Source organism: Lissotriton vulgaris, chromosome 1_1 (genome assembly GCF_964263255.1).
Source record: "Lissotriton vulgaris chromosome 1_1, aLisVul1.2, whole genome shotgun sequence".
NCBI classification, from domain to species: domain Eukaryota; kingdom Metazoa; phylum Chordata; class Amphibia; order Caudata; family Salamandridae; genus Lissotriton; species Lissotriton vulgaris.
In genome coordinates, this window is record NC_141685.1 from 1,600,217,104 (window position 1) to 1,600,238,030 (window position 20,927).

Sequence of the window (20,927 nt, forward strand, 5' to 3'; positions counted from 1 at the left end):
TCTGATAAAAAATTTGGAATCCACTCCCTCATGTGACTACAATAGTTATCGTCTAAAAGCGAAGTTTTCTCAAAAGTCCAGGAGGTCGGTGTACTTTTGTCAAGATCTATTTATTGGATTATGGTCCGAGAGGATTCGCTGAAGTTTTTTCATCTCACATTTAGTTTTTATTGAGTTGGACATAAATACATAATTCAGTTTTTAAGAAATCATTTTTAATGAGTAGTGGCCCGGGTAAACGTGACATAGGCCTGATCACAATAGACGGCCAAAAACTGACTTGCGTAAGATCCTTTGTCTATTTAGGATTGGCCTTTGCTGCGAACGGCTCCTGGAGTGAGCATTTAGCTCACGCCAGGAGCAAGTTCTCAAAGGCCATCAATTCGATCTTAAGCTTACCCCGCCCCAAGACTACGGATGCACTGTTAGCTGTACAGAAAATGTATAAACTTCAGTGCACCCCGGTGGCCACTTATGGCGCTCAGATCAGGGGAACGGCCAACTGCTCTGTAATCCAGCAGGAAGAAAATAGGTTTTGCAGAAAGTTATTGAGCACCCCAATTTCTACCCCCCAATACATATGTCACAAAGAACTCAATATTCATTTTATAACTGATTTTATTCGGGCACGTCTAGCACTTATGTGGATTGCAGTGTGGAAGAACGAAGCAGCCTCTCTGACGCAGCATATTATCAAGGACTGTTTACGCTGTGATAAGGGCTTAGAAATCCCATGGCTGAGTGGTGTATTGAGTAGTTTACGCAGTATAAAAAGGGAAAGTGTTTTCTGGGACCCTACATTAGCAGCCTTAGTCGCAAAAGAGGAATTGCAGAACACCCTGCACTCCCTATATAAGAACGAGCGGGAGATGGCAGAGGCCAGGAAAACAACTGTGCGCAACTACATGGCGATTGAACGGTATAGTTATCCGCTCCACATGTACTTATCTCTACCAATGAGCCGCTGGGAGATGAGCTTACTGTTTTGTTTAAGAGCTGGTACAATTCCATATGCACTTTGCTTCCCAATTGGTCATAGCCCAAATTCGAATTCTAACTTGTGTCCATGTGATGGGAGTAGTGAGCAAACTATTATGCACTTTATATTTTTCTGCAAATACTATATCAAATATTTTAAACAGTTTTTATGTCCCTATTTTAATAAAAGAAGACCAATTAGCCTGGAGGTAGCATATCTATCAATACTAGATTTGGATGATGTTGAACTTATCTTTCGTATTAGTACTTTTCTAAAAACTGCAACAAGGGCGCGGAGATCCATGATGAACCGTTGATACTGTTTGTCATAAACTGTGAAGTGTCATCTATTTTAACAATCGCATATACTGATATGTTGGACAGTTTTGCACAAGTTACTTTTTGATACCTGATTGTTTTGTGTGCTTTTATGGGTACTATCGTATCCGAATAAAGTTGAACTGGACTGAACTGAACATAATCCAGTCTTGCGTGGGTAAGACGTGGACTAGAAAAGAATGTAATACCGGGGTCATTAGGGTTTATGGTCTGCCAGCCATCCACTAGGCCGTGCGTTCTGCACAAATGTCTCAGTGCTCTAAATACTCGGGGTTTGCGACCAACATACCGCCAGCTGTCTTTCAAAGACCAGTTGACACGGAGATTGATATCGAGATCTCCGCAAAATATAAGGGGTAATGGCCAATGCGTTTGTTTGAGATCACGTCCAAAACTGACGGGTCATCGCTGGTACTACCATAGAGGGTGCATAGTGTACATTTTTGTCCTTTCCCATACTGGCATTCTGCGATCACCCAACAATCAAATTTGTATACTTTAGAGCGACTAAAAACAAACCCACTTCACCTAGCAAGAATAGCAACCCCCAAAATCCTAGCGCCACATTTAAGCCTACTTAACAAATCCCCCCAGTGTCAAGCTCAATTGGGGCTCCCCCCATTCGCTTCACCCCCTTCCCTCCACTCTTCCACTCTAGAAGAACAATATTGTCGGCCTTACTTATGACTAGTCAACTCCTCTAGATATTTTTGTGCTTGAATTTCGGATACAAAGCTACAAATGGCCCCCTTGTATACCACTTTTAATAATAATAATAATAATAATAATAATAATAATAATAATAATAATAATAATAAATTCTTTATTCGGAATTTCAGTGTTAGAAGTCCATAAAAGCAATGTTGATACATAAAAAAAAATTCAAACATGAAATTTTAAAAAATACGAGATAGTTTCACATACAATAATGGGTTTCGCAACTGACTTACAGTACTGTGAGTTTGAGGAAATTATTTTACAGATTTTTTCTGTGTCTGTATATACATTTCAGAAAATTAAGAACATGATAGCAGGTGGTTTCAGTGTCCAAAAACTGTAGGCACAACATGGCAGGACGACACTGCCTGAGTCCCCAAGATTTTAACAGAGTCAGTAACCAGACTTTGCGATGTTCATGATAAAATTTACAAAACAAGACTGTATGTAAAGTGGTTTGTACTGACTTTTCATCAAAGGGGCACAGGGGTAGGATCGGATCCCAAGCGTTTGCTACTGGGAAAGCTACTAGCCTGTGAAACAAGTTTAGTCTAAATCTTGTCAGAAGAAAACGATCGAAGATACCGATTTTAAGATTTAGATAAGGCTGAATTGAAAGAGTGGATTGAACCATTACAGCATGTTGAACAGACGGTTTGCCTGCTTCAGATTGTAATCTCAAGTTTTCCAACTGTCCCAGGGCTAGTGTTTTCAGTTGTTTTTTTGAGAGTTCACTGATTTTTTCAGGAGTTGAGTAGTATTTTTCTGCCCCAAGGTCAATAAAAAAGTTCCTGATGTAGGCTAGCCATTTTATTTTTAGAGCGTGGTCTAGTGTCATAGCATCTGCCACTATCATCTTGGTAAGGGCGTTTTTTTCTGAGGTCCAGATGCGGTGCCATAAAAGTAATGGTTGTATTCTTGCCAGGTCCTCAATGTATGGGACGCCTAGTTCAACATGGCATGCGTACGTTGAGGATCGCTTTGGGGCCATCAAAAGGAACCTCAAAAAATTGTTTTCTGCAATTTGCAGAGAAGAAACATCCATGTGACCCCATACACTAGCTCCATATAGTGCTGTTGATTGGCATTTGGCTCTGTAGATGGCTAGCAGTTCCAGGGGCGGTCGTTTCCCCAATTTTTGTGAAAAAGACACCAAGGCCGCTATCGCTCTCTTAAAGCAATGTTTCCTTGCTTCCACTGCCATTTTCCAGGACAATTTGTCGTCTATTGTGATGCCCAAGTAACAGTATTCAGTTGCAAAGTCTAATTTTTGATTATTAAGAGTTAAGTCTTTCGGTTGTTTTCTCTCGGCACCTGCCGTCATCACAAAGGTCTTTTTCACGTTTATATGGAGGTCTAAAGTGCCCATGAACTGAGAGTATCTGTTAAGTGTCTTTTGAAGTTCACAGGGGGTCCGCGCCAGGAGGACAGCATCGTCCGCATAAAGTAGAGCGGGAATCGGGCGTTGTTTTGCCTGTGGGAGGTCCCGGGCGCCCTTCAGGAGCTCGACCTCCAAGTTGTTGGTATAGAGGGAGAAGAGGAAAGGCGCCAGGACACATCCTTGTCTGACCCCACGCTCCACTCTGAAGGATGTTGTCAGCTCTCCCTTTGTGCCAAAGCGGACTCTAGCAGAGGGTTTGGAGTACATTTCCCTCAAGAAATTCAGAAGTGGCAGATCTACCCCCATTTGTGTCAAGAAGGACCATAGTTTGGTGTGAGAAACACAGTCAAACGCGGCGGACAAGTCCACGTAGATCATATAGAGTTTGTCCTTTTTTGCATGTATGTATTTTCCGATGATAATGGAAAGGTTTAGGGCTTGTTCCACGGTTCCAAAACCCTCCCGGAAACCAAATTGTAGCTCAGACAAGATGCCTCTCTCCTCCACCCATTTCTGAAGTCGCTCCAGGATCACCCTGCCTGCAATCTTTCCTAGTGAGTCCAACAGAGATATTGGGCGGGTCCTGGCGATTGCCCTTCTTAAAAATCGGAACCATCACGGACCTTGTCCAAGACTCCAGGATTCCTTTCTTTGCAGCTGCCGTGCATACCCTGGTGATGATAGGGGCCCAGAGATCTGTATTATGCTTGAAAAAGTCTACCGGGACTCCGTCCGGTCCTGGAGCTTTTCCGTTTTTGCTTGATTTCAGGGCCAGAAGGACCTCGGAGATTTCAAAATCTATTTGGATCGGGTAGGATGGAACTACTAAATTTCTATCTTCAGTTTCTTGTTCTGTTGACTGTTTTTGGAAGATTTTTGAGAAATGTAATACCCATTCTGATTCATCTATAGCAACTTCGATTTTTGGAATTTTATCGTCAGCCAAAAATGGAGCTCTTACTACTCTCCAGAATGCCTGGCTATTTTTTTCCTGAGCACTAGCGTGGAGTTCATCCCACAAGGCTTGCTTTAGCTCCGCCTTTCTCTTTTTTCTGATGGTAAGGTATTCCTTTCTTAGTGCGGATATGATGTGGGGATCCCTTTCGTCTTTATTTAGTGCTATTTTGAGCTTTGAATGAGCCTGGGTTCATTCGTGATTAAACCATCCTTTAATTTGGTGGGGGCCAGCTTTATGTTTTGCTGTGAGTAGGGATTTGGTTTTTTCATGATTTGAGCGAAGTTGCTAAGGAGTTCCTCATCTTCTGTCAGTATGTCTAGACATTTCTTGATTTGAGGGTATGCCGATTTTATCAGTTCTTTGGTGAGTTCCCCTGGGCTTATCTTCCCCCACTTTATTGTGTACCCATTTAATTGGCCCAGGTTTATATTATCCTGGGTCAATGCACTAGCTATTGTCACAGGTAGGGATTGTTGATGGTTTAAAATCATTTCCAATTTAAGGATAGAATGGTCACTTAAGGTGTTGGGTAGGACTTCAAAATGGTTAACTCTAGCTTGTAAGCTAGCCGATATTATTATATAGTCAACCGTTGTACTAAAGCCTCTTCCCACATAAGTCGGCTCTAGCGTTTTAGTTCTATCATCTGGGGTGTTTACTATTTGGAGGTCCAGATCTGATAGAAAATCATTCATTATTCCGCTCATGTTATTGTGAAAAAAGTGAGTAAGGGGATTACCTTCCTCTGTCACCATACCTGGACATTTTTGCTCTGGTTGGGTACAATGATGTAGGTTGAAATCCCCTGCCCATATTATAGATAATGCGCCCTTTGCTCCTCGTTTCTGCCTAAGGGTGGTTAATTTCTCATGCAAGTGTGCCAAAACTCTCTGGAGCTGTGATTCCTCGAGATTATTATAGAAATTAACGAGGATAACAGACTCATTTTTGGGTAGGGAGAGACAAATGATCTGGAAATTATGTTCCAGTTCAATGATGTTTATTTTTATGTTTTGGATGGTATTAGCTATATAGATGTTTAGTCCTCACTTTGGCCTACCCTTTTGTCCCACCAGCGCAGGAGAAAAGTACATCTTATATCCCAGCAGGTGGAGTTCTGTTGGCGACCATGTCTCCTGTAGGCAGACTATTTGGTGTCTGTGTACAGGGTGCATGATACTCCCATCCTCAACTTTTGGCCGTAATCCCGCGATGTTCCAGGAGATCATGGTCAAAGATGGAGGTTCATTTTTGGGGCTATTATCGATTTGTGAGTTACCAAGAGTAACTGGATCATCAAGGGTTAAAGGGTTATCTGGGGTTGAGGGGTTGTCTGGAATTTTGGGGGCCTGTTCGTCTGGCTGTGGTGGTCAGTCGACGCACTCTAGGCCACTATACATATTCGTTAGTGGTATTCCATTCCAACCCTCCCAACGTGGTGGTTCTCTGTAATTTCTCCACTGTTCTTGCCCTCTCCACTCTTCCCTTTCTCTTCCTCGATAGCGAGGGCCCACTGTGTACCAGGGTCCATCACTTTGCGAGGGACCATCCGAAAATCTAGGTGGGTAAAAGAAAGAGAGACGCTTTATTCCTATCCCCCCATTTAGGTTTAGGTCCTCCCCTGAGCAGATGTATTCCACTATTCTAGGGTCCTCAAAGGTGATTAGGATGCAGTCCCCCTGTATTGTTTTTTTACCATGACCAACCCAGGGGGCTCTTCTAACCATTAGAATTCTAGTGGAGCAATAGGGGGGTGGTGGTCGATTTATACTAAGCCAGTGTTGTATCTTGTTTTTTAAGGACCAGTTTGGTTCGGGTTTTTGGTCCGTCAGCTCTGGAACACCGGTCAGTATAACAACAAAAGGGCTCGCTTCTGGTGGAAGCGTTACTGGTCGTGTTTCACCCTGTTGTTGTCTCTCCCTCTCTCGATATATTTGCGGTTGTTTAGTTTGAGGTTGTTTATTTTTCATGGCTGTGGTAGTGGTGTTACAGGGGGTACTATTTTTTTTAGGTAAGATATTTGAGGGTAGAGTATCTGCTACTTTTTTCTTAGACGCTATCGTGGTTGTGGGCTTTGGCGCTACAGTGGGTACAGGGGTCGAGCTTTTAGCTTGAGCCACGGGGATTTAGTTTATCGGCTTAGCCGCCCCGGGCTTTTGTACTTTTTGCGGCTCTTGTATACGGTTAGGGTTATGGTTAGCTTTCATCAGAGCTGAAAATTCGGCTACAGCTTTTTCTAAGTTTGTCAATGTGTCTTGTATGGGTGTAAGAGTTTTCTGTAGGAGGTCTCTAATTTTTACTAATAAGTCTGTATTGTAATTATGGTCAGGTTCCTTTGTTGGGGAGTCCTCAGATGCTATCATTCATTTCATTTCATTTTGGAATTTTGTAAAGCGCTTGGTAACGCACACCGGCGTGTCCCCGCGCTGAAGAGAACCTGGAAGAGAGTCAGAGGATTATAACAATGCTAGGCGGAAGAGATAGGTTTTGAGGGTTTTGCGAAATTTAGTCTCAGAAGGTTCGAGACGCATTTCAGTGGGGAGCAAATTCCAATTCTTGGCTGCAAGGAGCCTGAAAGATCTACCTCCCATCCGAGATTTACGGATTTTGGGGACAACAGCCAGACCCATCCCAGAGGATCTGAGCAGCCGCTCAGGTCTGTAGGGAGTAATAAGGCTGTTCAGCGGGCCGGGTGCTTTGCCTCCAAAGATGCGATGGCACATGCAGAGAGCCTTGAAGGTAATCCTTTCCCGGATAGGAAGCCAGTGAAGGGACCTCAAGGCAGCTTTAGAGGGTGCTCTCCTGGGGAGTCTCAGTACCAGCCGGGCTGTGGCGTTTTGTAGAACTTGGAGACGGTTGAGACTTTTGGCCGTAATACCCAGATATAATAGGTTGGCGTAGTCAAGTCTCGATGTGACCAAAGCATGCACAAGAGTTTGTCTGGCACCAATCGGTAATAGGTCAAGGACCTTGCGAAGGCTCTTCAGTATCCCGAAGCACATTCCAACCACCCGGTTAACCTGGGGAGCAAAGGATAGATCAGAGTCGAATAGAACCCCAAGATTTTTCGCCTGGTGGCTCGGCGTGGGGGTAGAGCCCAGAGAGTCAGGCCACCACGCTGAGGACCACACAGACGGGCCCCCCCCTACCACGAGCACTTCCGTTTTGGACCCATTCAACTTCAGGCAGTTGTTGGACATCCAGGAAGCAAGTTCCTGCATGCAGGCCCTGAAGTTGAGTGCCGCAGTATCGGGTGCCCGTGACAACGAGATGACCAGCTGTGTGTCGTCAGCGTACGACACCAGCTGAAAGTGAAGCATCATGTATATGATGTATCATCGTGGTGTGCCTACTCTGGTTTTCCAGCAAAGGGGAACTAAATGTATTCCCTATTTCTTCTGTTGTAACTGGAGTTGGTTTACTGATTAATGCTTTACTTGTCACTACATGATTCTTCTTCTTCTTTATGGCTCCCTCTCTCCTCCCTCTTGCCTGTCTTACCTCTTCAGGGGTGGGGTGTGGGACTAAATCTGGAGTTTTTTCTAGGTCTAAATCAGTTGTTAATTGGGATTCTGAGAGTTGTGATAGTTGTGATACCGATAGGTCAACTATGTTTTGGAGGCTCTGTCTTTTGTTGTTCCCACCCTCGCTCTGTCTTTGATCCTTATGGGGGACCGGCGTTCTGGCAGTTGCCAGGTGACCCATAGAGGATCTTCTGGCCTCTAAGAGGTCTTGGGATACTCTCCGTTCTATGAGTGAGATACTCTGATCTATAAAGGTGTTAGCCTTTGTTATGAAACTGTCTATAGGGCCAGTTAGTTGTCCTTTTTTTGCCGCGGTCTTACTCCTGGTTCCTCTAGGAGACATGCTTGTACAAATGTGGGTTTTATATGGTATGTTTTTAAGCTAGGAATTAGGGGGGTGGCCCAGCCCGGCCCTAACCGGCCTCTAAACGGCCTAAAACAGCCCGCTCTTTGCCCAGTCTTCGCCCCGGCCTTAGTCCCGCGCGCGTCCCGCGTGCGCGTTCACGGATACGTTTATATAGGAGAGTTGGGGGCGGGAAGAGACTCCAGGAGCGCTCAGGTGTTAAAGCGCTAGGCACCCTGGGTCTCGCAGTCCCAGCCCCGGCAGCGTCCAAGTGTGTCCCAGGCTCCTTGTGGTTCAGGATACGGGGGATTCGGCACTCTGTAGATTCCGGGATTAGCACAGTTCAGCAAGGTTGTCCCGCAAGGCTGCGAGCGGCTCTCGCGGAGCGGGGGCCGCGAGCCTTAAGTAGCTGCAAAGAGGCGGAGAGCTGGGGGCGGGAAGAGACTCCAGGAGCGCTCAGGTGTTAAAGCGCTAGGCACCCTGGGTCTCGCAGTCCCAGCCCCGGCAGCGTCCAAGTGTGTCCCAGGCTCCTTGTGGTTCAGGATACGGGGGATTCGGCACTCTGTAGATTCCGGGATTAGCACAGTTCAGCAAGGTTGTCCCGCAAGGCTGCGAGCGGCCACTTTTAGCCTAGCTGGATTTTGTAAGTAAACCTCAGCTCCTTGTTTTCAAAAAGGCTCAAACAGTTGCCGGAGTCACCACCTGCGCTACACCGTGGCGTGTGCGAAATCGGGACTGGTGAAAAAAGTTATCCCCGCAAAGGTTTGCTTGTTAGTGGGTCTTGCCAGGTCGAAGAGAGTTTGGCTGAATAGGAAGTTCCCAAAGAAGACCAGCATAGCACTGGGTGCTGTGGTGTTGTCGTGCGTTTCCCAGGAAACAGTGGAAATCTATGGGCCCATTGGATTTCTCTGTACAGATCCCAGGTTTATAGTTCCGAAAGAGCCCCCTTGAGTAAGGTTAGCATGAATTTTCTGGGGTCACCTTTCTCGGCCCCCTCTGGAACTCCAAGAAAACGGAGGTTATTACGTCTCTGTTGATTTTCTTGCTCCTCCATTTTCCACATTAAGTCTTTTACCACCTCCTCGTGCTCTTCATGTTTTGTCTGCAGTGTAACAACATTTTTTTCTAGCTGTTCTGTCCTTTCCTCTACCATGGCCATTGGTTCTGCAATATCGGAGCAAGTCTTCAGACCTTTCTGACTGTCCCTTGCAGTTTATTTGCAGCTAGTCGAGCTCTGCGGCTGTCCTCCTTAACTTCCTCTTGAAAACATTTGATAGTTTGTAGGATATCTGTCATGGCTTGTTCCTCTCTTAAGTGGGCTCCCCCTTTTCTACTGCCAGCGTTTGTTTGATCATGCCAAATGGCTGAGGTGGCTGAAGTGGTATTTGAGAATAGAGTAAGGGGGGTATTGTTATAGTCCCACTTCAATTCTCCTGCACCCTCTTTCTCAGACATGTCACTGTCCTTTTGAAGTCGGTCTCTGCTCTTTTTTTAAAGCGTTTTTTAGTACCTAGTTTATTTCTCTGCGCATCAGAGTTGGGGCTACTGTACCACTTTTGCCCTTCCTTCCCCGCTTGAAATTGATATGCTGATGTCTGACATGTCTGACTCTTCTGTAAGAGAAAGTAATTTATCTTGATTGTCTGGCGTTCTGGGAATATCATTGTGTAGTCGTTCACAATTAACTACTTGGGGTGCTTGGCGTGCACATACAGGATTAGCAGTGGCTGATGTGGCAGCGGTGTTAATGTCAATGCCTGCGATGGTGGCACTTCTCTGAGCACAACTTGGATACTCCAGGAGGCTGTCTGCCTCGGGCAAAGCTGCAGGAGCAAGGACTTGGGCATTATTGATCACCACAGAGTGGGAGGGGGGAGTAGCTAGCATTTGCCCTGCTAAACCTGCTATATTCTGGTTATCGGCTCCCAGAGTAAAGCCATTGCCTTCCCCCCTTTTTGCTGCCACAAAGCTGTTCATTCTTAAAGGCTGCAAGGAGTCAGTTTCTCTCATTCCTCGAGAAATGTTTTTTTTCACGGTGGCCCAGTCCACAGTTTCTTTCTCCTGTGTGCTTTCATTTAGGAAATCAGTTTTGTCTCCACTACCACCTCTACCCTTTGTACTCAAGACATCCATTCTTTGTTGGCAGGTGCCTGCCAGCGCACCATTCGGCTGAAAAACAATTGGCACTGATTTTCCCTTGCCAGCCCTTGCTCCCTTGCCAGTCATCCTTACTTGTTTGTCGATTCTGCATCAGCGCTTACAGCCAGACTTGTTGCAACACTGTATTCGCCCTGGAATTGTGGTCCACACTCTTTCACCGGGGCGCTGCTGCAATGAAGTGATCTTTTCTCCCACGGAGAGGTAAACACGCTGTGCTGGTTCTTGCTTGATCCTCTGCTATTCTGCTGTGTCAGAAGACGATAATGCAGGCCAGATCGCATCAGAGATAGCAGAGCAGTCTGGACATCCTCGCGGGTAAAGCAGAGTGTGAGTAAAAGATGAAAGGGTGAAACCTGGCAACTCTTGAAAGTATTATCCTGCCGCATGTTTTTTTCAACCTTTTTCAGCTGTACTCCGTGTTCTCCATGTATCGTGATGGAGGGTTTATTTCACATTCAAGAGCTCAACATTTTTCCGCTACCAGAAGCGGGCGAAGGCATCTGGATTCCTAGAGTGAGGGGAGACCCAGCGGAGCGTCCTCGCAACGATGTCAGTCAGTCGCCATCTTGCCTCCCCAAGAAGCTGGAGCCGATCATTCAAATGATTTAACCAATCCTGTGCTTTGGCTCTGCCTCTTTTTTTGTACCTTGTCCTCCGCAGTGAGGATGTCTGTGGGAATCCCAGGATTTTTACTGATGGTGATCCCATCCCTCAGGAAATCATCTCTCATGCTCCTTCTCTGGAGTGTAAGCCGTTCCCACCTGTGGATGCCATCAGTGAAGCACCTAACCTTAATTTGCAAACAGTTGAATCTAAGTGGCAAATCCCTTGGTTAAGACATATGTCCCCCACCCAAGAAAACTCTGCCCATGACTGTAACCAACAGAGGCCACTGGTAGCTGTCAATATCAGGAGCAAGGCCCATGGCCCAGCCCATCCACTTCTGGGAGGAGGCCCTAAGTGGGGAGGGAAACATCACTTACAACGCAACTTTTACAACGACATACCATTACAACGCAACTTTTACATCGCAAACACTTTTACAACGCATGTATTTACAACGAATGTTTTTACAACGCAGGTACCTTTACAACGCATACCATTACAACGTAAGTATTGGTAAGTATATAATTATATTTTAAATGTTATATGTTTGGGGTAAAGGGGTATTTTTAGGGTTCAGGGTCAGTTTTGGTTTTTTGGGTAAAGGGGTATTTTTGGGGTTCAGGGTCAGTTTTTAGTTTTTGGGTAAAGGGGTATATTTGGGGTTCAGGGTCAGTTTTTAGTTTTTGGGTAAAGGGGTATTTTTAGGGTTCAGGGTCAGTTTTTAGTTTTTGGGTAAAGGGGTATTTTTGGGGTTCAGGGTCAGTTTTTAGTTTTTGGGTAAAGGGGTATTTTTAGGGTTCAGGGTCAGTTTTTAGTTTTTGGGTAAAGGGGTATTTTTGGGGTTCAGGGTCAGTTTTTAGTTTTTGGGTAAAGGGGTATTTTTGGGGTTCATGGTCAGTTTTTAGTTTTTGGGTAAAGGGGTGTTTTTGGGGTTCAGGGTCAGTTTTTAGTTTTTGGGTAAAGGGGTATTTTTGGGGTTCAGGGTCAGTTTTTAGTTTTTGGGTAAAGGGGTATTTTTGGGGTTCAGGGTCAGTTTTTAGTTTTTGGGTAAAGGGGTATTTTTGGGGTTCAGGGTCAGTTTTTAGTTTTTGGGTAAAGGGGTATTTTTGGGGTTCAGGGTCAGTTTTGGGTTTTGGGGGTACAGGGGTACAGGGTAAAAATAAATTAAAATTAAATTTAAATTAAATTACATTAAATTATATTTTTTTAAATTAATTTACGATTATAAAATTAATATATATTTACCAATACTTACGTTGTAATGGTATGCGTTGTAAAGGTACCTGCATTGTAAAAACATTCGTTGTAAATACATGCGTTGTAAAAGTTTTTGCGTTGTAAAAAATGCGTTGTAAAAGCATGCGATGTAATAACATGCGTTGTATCAACATAGATCCAGTGGGGATATTGTGTAAGCATCTCTTTTAGCCTTGGGGCTGGTAAGGAGTTCTTTGGGCTCCAGAGGTTTATCTGACCTCTAAGGTGTCTCAGAGTGGGGGGCAGCAGCTCCAGGTATTTTGCATGCTACTTCCACTCTACTTCTTGCCAGTTCTGGGGTGGTTTCCTAACACTTGCCAATTAACCCAGGGTCTGTACCCTGAGGTCGAACAGGGGACAGGAGTAAGTCTTCCCTCACCCTACCCCTCCATGTGGGTTCCCACACCCTCTGCTTGGGAGTGGTACCCCAGAAAACGGAATTATCAGGGCACCCTTGGTAGCTGTCCTTATCAGTTATCCTGCCACCAGGAGCAACTCATTCCACAAAAGGCATTCTATGGGCATCTGAGGACTAACTATGACACTCCTGAGGGTTATCTTCCCACCCCACTCCAGGTATACCAAGGCCATAGGGCAGAAGAGTCCTGCCTAAAGGCATGAGATACCCTACATACCTGGCTGGTATATTGCTCTGGGGTAACTAGCCTTTCCATTATCATGCTCTGCCTACCCCTGTTGTCCCACCATCAGGGATCACAAGCAATGTTCCCTCTAATTTTTTTCCTCTGTGTTCGGCAGTGGAGGGTCTCTGTGCGCTGCAACCATGGCTATGTGCGACAGGAACCAAACCGCGCTTGTCTGCGGCGCCAAATGGCACTCCAAAATTTTACATTAAAAAGTGAAAAGATAGTGCATTTTCACACATACAGCGCCACAATAAGGGTCTTAAGGGCAGTTTGCAAATTGGATAAGCACACCATGACATGAATTGGTTACACTGGCAAGTACACTTCAAGTTTAGAAAAGCACAAGACTTCAATGGTGGTACCGTCATAAGATTTTAATAAATATTCTTAACTGGAGCAAAGTTCATTGAGTGGGGAAATGCTGCCAGCCTATACAACATCACATGTACACAAGAAGGTAGAGGGCTGTTCAGACACGTCAAGTGGCGTCACTAGATGGGTGACAGAGTTGCTTCTCACGGCGATCCTTGACATTTTTCCAGTGCTGATAAACTCGGTCGAGGTCAACTTTCCCATTCAGGAGGTAGGCCTTTGTCCTCATCAGCATGTCCAAATGCTTCTGCTCTAGTCTATTCCTCAATTTGCTCTTGATAGTATTCATGAGGCTGAATCCTCGTTCACAGTCTGCACTAGATGCTTGAAATGTTGCACAGACTTCAACAAGCTGAGACACCACACTATACTGAGCAGCATTGCGTACAGTGAAAGTCACCATGTCTTGAAAGGTGGTAAATAACCCACCCTTAACATGTTCTGCCACCACATATTTATAGTCTCTGTACTGTCGAACAACATCTTCTGGTGTTTCACAATCACCCAGGGCCAAGACATTTTTATACTTTTCAACAAGTCTTTCAATATTCTCAGTCCCAAAATCAAAATGCGATTGTGTGGCTAATGCCTGGATCTCAAAACTTGCCCATTCTTTTAGCTCACCTTCAGGGAACCTTTTTTGCATGTGCTCACAAAGAAGGGAAACGAAAGACAAAATAGGCCCACTGTTAAACTCTTGCCTTTCCTTGTACAACACCATCAGCTCTCTTACATTGCTGCTCCAAAAGACAGTGTCCCCCAAATACTGTTGCTTAATTTGGCCAATCTTTGCTCTTGCATACTGTATGGCTTCAACAGTAGTTAAAGAACTTTTTTGGAATAGTTTGCACAAAGATGCAAATTCACCCAGAATGTCATTAAGTACTGCAAGGGAAATATGGTAGTCGGAGTCCGATAGCTTTTTATAACAATGTTTAGCAATTGGATCATTCTCCTTAACTTTCTCATGCTCAAAGTACTTAAGAACAGTCTCGTAATTACGAATTAGTGCACCAACAGCAAAATGCCTTGAAAGCCACCGGACTTCATTCAGTGGTCGAAAAGAGACAACTTCACATTCAGTGACCGATGCAATTTCATCCAGCTTGGACTTCCTTGCAGGAGATCTGGAGAACACAGTGTAGACAGTCCTCAATAATGTGTCCATCTCTTTAATCATTGGAACCCTCTTCCAGGCATCAATTCCCAAATCTTCTCGATGGGTGACACAATGCTGCTCAACTAGATGAGGAATGGATTGTTTAAGGCGAGTAGCAACACCATTATTCTTCCCCAGCATCACAGATGCACCATCAGATGTGAACATGACCATTTTCATGAGGTCCAGTTCATTGGCAGTGTAGAATTCTTTCACGGCAGTAGTGATAGCCTCAGCATTACAGCTAGTCAGCTTCACTATGCCCCCAAACTGCGTTTTGTGCTCAGTTTATGTTACAGGTCGGAACTTGAAGTACAGGATGAGCATTTTTGTAACAGAAATATCTGTGCTCTCATCAGTTATCAAGGTGTGATACAAAGCTTGCCGAAGTTCTGTCATAGCTTCACAGTGTATCACGCTATTGATGGCCTCAAGGAACACAAAGGCATAGTTCTTGCTCCTCCAGCTGTCTGGTATCTTCACATACAAAGCTAAGTGGTCATGGATGTCTTGTACAGATAACATTGAAGTGTTCATCTTGATTGCCAGCAACACGTTGTTGATGAGAATCTTTATCTCCTCAGGCATAGATCTTTGGCGTTCATCTACTTCCATTCTATTTGGTTTGTCAGTGGCAGTTTCTGTCAGCATTGCCCGTACTCCAAAACCAAACCTGGCAGCAGCACTTCTGTTTCTCAATATCACCATGGCAGACTCATTTATTCTGCTAAGTAGATGGCGTTTCATGTAGTCCAGTTTCCAGCCATCACTCCATTTCTTCCCTGTGGAAAAGTCCCCAACAATCTTGGCTTCGGCACATGCTTTGCAAATCAAGCCCACATCTGGACTGTATTGAAATAGTTCCCCGAGTTGCATGCTGACCTGTCAGGATTGCTAGGGTGGCTTGCGGTCTAGGGCCCGCCCCACTCCACAGGCATCGCTGTTGTTCGCCATGTTTGGTGCCAATATGTGGCAAAATGCACCATGATAGTCGTGGGGGACGTTGGTGGAAAAAGTGTACCAGAAAACATTGTATTGAATGAGGTCTCACAGCCTTATAGCCTTGAGTATGTCCAAATATGCATTATTTCTGTGTTCCGCCAGATGCGTGAGATTTGGCATGCCGCGTCCGCCGGATGCGTGAGCTTTGGTAGGTCGCGTCCGCCGGATGCGTGAGCTTTCACGTACTGGTCGCATGCGTGAGATTTAGCATGGGCGTAGTCGCGCTAATGTACGCGATCCCGCCCAGACGTCAATGCTCACTATTCTGGGGACTTCTACGGTGCAGCAGCTTCCTTGAGATGCTCTAATTTGGAATTAGAGTTTGGAAAGGCTTTTTGGATCTTTTTCAGAGTTCAAGTCGATGTCCAGCTGAAGGCTTGTTCGGATAGGCGCTTCCAGTTGCAGGTGGCTGACAAGAAGTTTAGAACATCAGTTCCTCGTGGGTATTGGATTGCAGCAGCCACGCCCTTCCAGTAATAGAGTAGGTCGTACTCTATAGGTAGGAGCTTCATAATTAATACTAAGCACAATTTGGCGCTATTTATGAAGAAAGAAATAGAAAGGTAATTCACTACTTTTAAAAAGGTGTTCTTTGGAATGTTTTGGAAAAAAAACTTTACTTTGCAGTGTTTAATGTGCAGCTTTGGTGGAACAGTCAGAGTCATTGTTTGAATTGTTCTAGCCACTATTCTTTCCAGTCGCAATTCAGTTAAATGTGCATTAGCAAAATAACTTATTTTGCTGAAAGGATTTGAATGCAATTTCTGAAGTTATGCAGTATTATGCAGTAGTAGAAATGGTGTAAAGAGGATATGTACAGTGCATAAAGAGTAGTATTGGTGTAAAGAGGATATTTACATTGTATAAAGTGACATAGAGCCTTTTATTGTTAAAGTGTCTAATGTGTCAGTGGATTCACATCCAAGGTTAAAATTACTTTTGATGACTTTTGAACAACAGTCAATTTAGTCTTTGGGTTTGAGAAGATATCATTGTTTTTTCATTTGTTGTAGGGCTTCGTGTACCTTTAGGAAGACTCGCAACATTAACTTTTCCTTTTCAGATCTCCCTCCCTGCAGTTCCCTTCCCAACACCCTTTTCCCCCCGCTTGATCACTTCAATATTCTGTGTATTGATTACAATCAGAACTGGAGGTATTGAGAGGTGGGCCCTTATATCAACTCGACAGATCCTGAGGAAGACTTCATCTGACAGGACCTTGCTTCGTGACTTCTGTGTCTCAGCCTTCACAATTTCCTTCATCCACTCTTCCTTGAATACAAGGCAACATTTCTTCCTTTGTGGTGAAGCACTGCACTCTCCCGAAGTTACAGCTTTGCGCTTGAACATTTCCGTACCCGCCGGTTTGAGCCTGCTGTCCCACAAAGCCTGCAAAATAAGGAAACATGGCTTACGTTGACGCCTAGCTCATGAATGCAAACTGTTATACTACAATGTTGAAGATGCACCACAGTTTCCCTCAACCCAACAATTACCTCTTCTGCTTGCACTCACGTGCGCCTCTTTAAATGTATGGGGTTCTGGCTGTGAAACCTGCAACAGAAGAAAACATGGGTAAGTATACGTGGTACTACAATGTTCAAGATGCACCACAGTTTAACTCAACCAAACAAATACCTCTTCTGCCTGCACTCACGTGTGCCTCTTTAAATGTCTGGGGTTCTGGCTGTGAAGCCTGCAACAGAAGAAAACATGGGTAAGTATATATGGTACTACAATGCTCTTCTGCCTGCACTCACGTGTGCCTCTTTAAATGTCTGGGGTTCTGGCTGTGAAACCTGCCACAGAAGAAAACATGGGGAAGTATATATGGTACTACAATGTTCAAGATGCACCACAGTTTAACTCAACCCAACAATTACCTCTTCTGCCTGCACTCACGTGTGCCTCTTTAAATGTCTGGGGTTCTGGCTGTGAAACCTGCAACAGAAGAAAACATGGGTAAGTATATATGTTACTACAATGTTCAAGATGCACCACGGTTTAACTCAACCCAACAATTACCTCTTCTGCCTGCACTCACGTCTGCCTGTGAAATTGTCTTTGTAGTACGGTCTCCGGAACCTGCAAAAGAAAAAAGGGTGCAGATTGTGAATCTATTTACCCAGCAACTCCCAACCCAACGAGGAACGTAAACAGAATTACCTTGTCTTTGTGGTACTCGCACCTGACCACTGTAATCCAAATACCGTACAGACTGGAAACCTACAAGTGAAGACAAGTAAGTCAGCAAACGCCCAAAGAATTACAAACTGTGCATGGGACCGGTCAAGAGGCCCAAGACGAAAAATGACCAAATAATTACCTGGGATTCCAGCCTAGGACAAACAGGGGTGTGCCCATGTGTTCCATTAGTAGCATCCATTATCTTAAACTGGTCTATAAATCTGAATCCCAGGGGAAAGTGGCATCACAGAAGGTGTAACACAAAATACAAACTGCAAATGGTTGAGGTGGGTGAACAAGGTAACCCACAGGATGGCTGAGAAGCACACAATCAATCGAAAGATCCCACCTCAAGCTGCTGCAGTGGCGCGCAAAAAATATGATTGACTACGTTCAAGCAATTTTCAGGCAACCATAAATATGTCAAGCTAACTGAAGCATGATGGACCTGCTGCAGAGAGATCTATGTTTTGCCTACTGGAAGTTGACTCATTAAGTAGCTGAGGAGGTTAAAATGCCTGATGAAAAGCTGGTGAACCATGCAGATCAAAAATCACATGCAATGTAACTAGGTCAGTGCATTACTGCTTCTGTCAGAAAGCTCATTTTGTTACTTGCAGTTTATAACTTTAAACCCTAACCCTTTTTGAACAGTAAACAAAACATTTATAAAAACGCAGCCTTAAATTTAAAAACCTGTATCAAGAGGAATAACCTTAAATCTTGTGTACTTTAGCAAACGCTGTGTTTGGAAACTGCCTATGCTTTTGTTAGGAAAGCGCGGGGCAGACTGTGGCATTCTGTTTAAGTATTGCTGTTAATCGGAGCCCGTGAGGGGGCTCTGATTGTCAGCAATATTTAAACAAAAGGCCACAGTCTGCCCCGCTCCCACACTGCCACAAGCGCCATAATCCCCACAATAACCACCAGTCCCCCCCTCCCCCAGCCAACAAAAAAAAATCACCACTGTCCCCATATTTAAAACAAAACTGAACCTGCAAGTCTATGACCCAGAATGAGTTCAGATTTAGGAGGAATTGACGAGTTTACAGAAATAGGCTTGGAAACCTATGATAGTTACAAGTTTCGAGGACGTTCATTTTTACATTAGCAAATATGTAAGTGCCTATTTGTTCGCGAGAGAGTGAGAGCGAGAGAGCGAGAGAGAGAGAGAGAGAGAGAGCGAGAGAGAGAGCAAGAGAGCAAGAGAGAGAGAGCCAGAGAGAGAGAAAGAAAGAAAGAAAGACAAAGAGAGAGAAAGACAGAGTGAAAGAAAGACAGAAAGAGAAAGACAGAGAGAAAGAGAGAGAAAGAAAGACAGAAAGAAAGACAGAAAGAGAAAGACAGAAAGAGAGAGGAAGAAAGAGAAAGAGACAGAGAAAAAGAGAAAGAGAAAGAGATTTTCTTCAAAGGGAGAGTTCCATTTTCCCTCGGGGAGGCATGAGGGGGAAGAATGTGCTTTTCAGGCACACATTTCTAACCATGGCCAGAGTGGAAAGGTGTTGGCAAGGAGGTGATCAATTAAACATGGTTGGCTGGGCACAAACTGACAGGGCATTTCAGCTCAAGAACTACCACTTCCCGTCTACTTCCAGCCCTGTGAGTAGATTTGATTCAAAGGATTTACTTGAATGAGGGTTTTTATTTGAGTACAAACCCCCCTTTTGCGCAAGTAAAAAGGCAGATGTACACAAAATTTTAGGAGGCATGGCTCTGTATTCACAGACAAGACAGCACAGTGGAAAATGATGCATAAAGATGCAGTACAAATAGGAATACATTTATAGGGAGCGTGACTTCTGAAACAACACGTCTGGAGTCTAGCGGTCTGCTAGTCACCTCACATTTATGTGCACACAAATCACACCGTTCTATCGATCTTCTGAGGGGTTACAGAGAAACAAAAAAAAACTCGGTACACTATTGCTCAAAGTGTCACGGCAGGATATGCAGTACGAATTGTGAATTTTTGGCGCGATAAAGAGAAGGGACACGCACATATGCTTTCATAGTCCTACGTCAATTTCATTTTGTCGGCAGGATTGGAACTGAAACTATGTTTTAAGAGAGAATGGCTACATGAAAACATGAGGCAGTGCCTGCTCCAGATCTTTTCAGTGCTGCCCTGCATGGGTGAAAGAGGCAACTACATTCCTTATACATGTTGGTGCCACCCTGCTAACAAAAAGTCCACTGAAAGTCACTTCAAAATTAACTGGCACATGGCTTGAACAGGTAAAGCCATCATACTGACTTAAGAATCTTGAACTCGAGTGTGCTCTTTTAATCCTATAGGACGTTTGCAGGGCACAGTTTAGAACTGTGGCCCCAGCTAATATCTCCCAGTGCAGAGCGGTTCATTATTTGATGATCTAAGGGGCGCGATGATGACTTGCACTCTTGGAGCGCTGTATCAATCAGACCCAAGTAGGGACGTATATCAAAAAAGTATTACAATTTTCAGCATTTAATAGTTAATTATAGATAACGTTATACGAGCCCAGGGCTCAAAGTAAACTCTGACATGTCCGTCCCAGCCTCGCTTTAAACAACCAAACAAAAGCAATGTAAAAGACTCTACTACAGCGAATGACATCAGCCTGGTCCCACCAAACGAGTTGTCTTCGTCATTATACTTTACACAGGCTTCCTAAACTGCTAGGCCACTGCAGCATACACTGATAAGAAGAGTGAAAAAGTTGCGCTGATTTTATTGTTATTTCATAATGCGAGGCTGCGGGGGAGACTGTGTGGAAACGCAGTTAAGTATCCATGTTAATCGCAGCCCTTTCACGAGCTGCGATTAACATGGATATTTAAACAAAGCACTCAATGTCCCCCGCAGCCTCGCGTTACTAACAAAACAATTTAGCAAGTTTACAAACACGGCATGTGTTTCTAAACTTCCTGGGCTGCGATTAACATGGATACGTAACTGCGTTTCCACACAGTCTCCCCCGCAGCCTTGCATTATGAAATAATAGCGAGGAAACAGTGTGTGCCGCCTGAGGGGGTACAAAAGCGCCAGAAACAAAAGAAGTCAAGGGGGCACATAGCACTTACCTCCGCTCCCGACACCCGAGTGATACCTTTCACCGCCGCCTCCGCAATCACGAAATGCCCGTTTTTCGCGCCACACGCTTTTTAAAAGCGGCGGCGCGAATACTCTCGCGGGATGTGCGTGCTCCACAAATGGGAATGCGCGCTCATGGGTTGGCAAGTGCGCGCGCGCGCGGGCGCGCGCCTTGTTGGGAACATTGATCACAAGCTTACCCTCTGAGTCTATCGCTCAACTAA